The sequence below is a fragment of the Oratosquilla oratoria genome, chromosome 27, assembly GCF_046742065.1.
Source record: "Oratosquilla oratoria isolate Oo_2021 chromosome 27, ASM4674206v1, whole genome shotgun sequence".
Taxonomy (NCBI): Eukaryota; Metazoa; Arthropoda; class Malacostraca; order Stomatopoda; family Squillidae; genus Oratosquilla; species Oratosquilla oratoria.
Window position 1 is genome coordinate 7005065 of NC_134803.1, and position 3697 is coordinate 7008761.

The window sequence follows — 3697 nt, forward strand, 5'->3', positions numbered from 1 at the left end:
ATGAATATCTCGCTTAAGGCATGATCGGAGTCTACAAAAACCAAGTCGTCGGATGACCCAACAACAGGTGACTTTGACGAAGATTAAACGAAATCGAATTCTAACGATATATATATATATATATATATATATATATATATATATATATATATACATGTACACATGTATATATATATATTCATATATATATACTGCAGAAACCACAGGGAAAATAAAGTCGGAATACTAAACGTTTTCGTCTATTACATCCTCAGAGTACAAGAAAGAGAAATAGAACATAATATCTGTACAGAAATTAGAAAACTGGGGAAGGTTATAGCCACATAAAAGCTTCGTACAAATGACAAAATATGTAAAAAATATTGTACGAAGCTTTTAAGTTGGCTATAACCTTCCCTAGTTTTCTAATTTCTGTATAAATACTATGTTCTATTTCTCTTTCTTGTACTCTGAGGATGTCGTAATAGACGAAAACGTTTAGTATTCCGACTTTATTTTCCCTGTGGTTTCTGCAATATTATTTAGTCAAGGGTCATTGTGATTATTTTTGCATATATATATATATATATACATATATATATTTATACATATATATATATATATTTGTACATATATATATATATATATATGCATATATATATACATATATATATATTTTATCATTTGACAATTTTTGGAAATAGACTCATCCACTGGGATTCGAACCCTTGCCTAGGCGGCTTACGTCTTATAATGCAAAGACCTTACTGACCATGCTATCTCGACCCTTCAAAACGAAACGACTTGGTTCACGGTCCAGTCGGAAGACTAACCTGCATAAAGGATTCGATGAAATACATTACGTAGCATGTTCTGTCCGAGTGCCCTCGGCGGAACGACTGGACCGTGAACCAAGTCGTTTCGTTTTGAAGGGTCGAGATAGCATGGTCAGTAAGGTCTTTGCATTATAAGACGTAAGACGCCTAGGCAAGGGTTCGAATCCCAGTGGATGAGTCTATTTCCAAAAATATATATATATATATATATATATTTGTGTGTGTGTGTGTGTGTGTGTGTGTGTGTGTGTGTGTGTGTGTGTGTGTGTGTGTGTGTGTGTGTGTGTGTGTGTGTGTGTGTGTGTGTGTGTGTGTGTCTGTGTGCGTGTGGCATATATATATGCATATATATATATATATATATATATATATATATATATATGTATATATATATACATATATATATGTATATATATATATATATATATATATATATATATATATATATATACATATATATATGTATGTATGAAAAATCCCTATGTCGGAGAAAGTAAACAAATGAAGAATACAAATAACTGTATATTTCAACCACTCTCTGTGGTCTTCTTCAGCACAGAGTTACATGGTGTACAAGTAAGTGTTATATAGTCGATACAAAGGGAACATGAGAGGGTACCTCAAGTAACTCTGCCTTGGTAACGATTGTTGTCTTCCAGGCCATTTACATTGAGTAAAAAAAATTATTGTTAATGTTGTAAAACAATCTGGTGATTATTTTCCTTTTTATATATTATAATTTGAGTAATTCTTTATTAATGATAACTCGATTATCTTCCTCCGGAAATTGCACTTAGAGTTGCAGATGATTTCTGCTTCCTTCGAATTAATGCGATGGATTTTCATGGTGTGTAGAAATACGGCAGAATTTTTTTGTGTACATATTTCACGGAGTTCTTACGTTCTCTAATTCTTGTTTTGAGGTCTCTTCCCATTTGTCCCCAATAAACTTGTTCACAATCTCTTCAAGGTATTTTGTAAACTCCTTCACTGTCATTAGTCTTAACTCTATGATGGACATTTACCACTTTGATAGGCTCTTGGACACATTATCAAATTAACCCGAGTGACTTCGGAATCTGAACTCATTGCGAGATGGTTTGGTTAGTTATATGTATGTGTGTGTGGATATATATATATATAATTGTTTTAGTATTATTTTGTATGTACACACACACACACACACACACACACACACACACACACACACACACACACACACACACACACACACACACACACACACACACACACACACACACACACACACACACACACACACACACAGATATATATATATATACATATATATATATATATATATATATATATATATATATATATATATATATTTATGCTCTCCTGAGCAGTCGAGTGACATCGGAACCTGAACTCATTGCGAGATTGCTTGGTTAGTAATGTGTATGTGTGTGTGGATATAAATATAATTGTTTTGATGTTATTTCATATATATATATATATATATATATATATATATATGTATATATATATGTAAATATAAAAATATAAATATACATATACATATGCTACTGTAAAAATTATTCTGATAAAAAACTCCCCAGATAATCCAATGTAATGTGTATTCAAAATTCATTGTAAAAATTGTGATAAATTATATATTGGTCAAATAGGCAAATAATTAGATTTCATAATAAAACAACATAAAGATAGCATAAAGACTGGCCAGGAATCTAATGCTCTGATTCTTCATGTTAGGGATTTTATCCATACTATTGATTGGGAAAATGTGTCAAAATATGTATCTTGTAAGATATGGTCAAAAGAAATATAGAATCAGGCATTATTAAACATGATTATGACCAACTCCTTACTAATAGCTTAGGTTTGTATAAATCAGATCCATTCATGGTTAAGGATGTACCTATTTTTTTTTTCTATCCGTCACCTGACTTAAATCATCATAGAAGGACTCAATTTCATCATCTGAACTCTGTGAAGTTGGTGCATAAACCTGAACTATTTTAAGTGTATCTTTTACACAGCCAAATCACAATCCAAGCTACCATGTCTGATAAACCACTGAATTTGACTACGTTACCAGCAACCTCTCGGTTTATCAAGAATCCTACTCTATTATCTCTTACTTTTTCCTTATCTCTTTGGGAGAACAGGTGGTGACTATTTTGTAACTGTATCAGCTCATCTTCTGCTCTTCGGACTTTGCTTAGTCTCATGATGTTCTTCTTGATGTTGTCTAGTTCTTCCATTAAACTATCCAGCCTGTGGTCTTCTGAGAGGGTGTTTATGTTATAAGTATAGATCTTTATTTTCTTCATGCTATTTAATGTCCAAGACTTGGATCTGCTTGGACAGTGCTTACTCACATTCGGTGCAATTCATGTTGGCTATGAAGTAATTTTGGCAGTAATCTCACATTCCTGCCAACTGGTTTCTGCTGAGATATTTCTTTGGTGTCACCTTATGCAGTACAGTCAGTGGAACCTTATATATCTATCGGGTGCCCGATGGTCCACGCCGTCATTATGACGGTAATCCGTACATCTATGAAAAAATTGCCTGTTCGCCATCAGGGACTTACCAGTTAGCAACCGGTCCTGTGACTCTGTGCGCGTGCGAGCTGCCCTTCGTCTCATCTTTCTTACAAAACCTGTTCGATATGGGTGACCCTGTAGAGATCTCCTCTCTATCGACATAGCTTTTGTAGTCATTTAGATTCTCAAGCCTATCCACCACGTCATGGTGTCAACTCTCGGATATATATATATATATATATATATATATATATATATATATATATATATAAATATATATGCTTATATATACACATATATATATATATATATATATATACACACACATATATATATATATATATATAT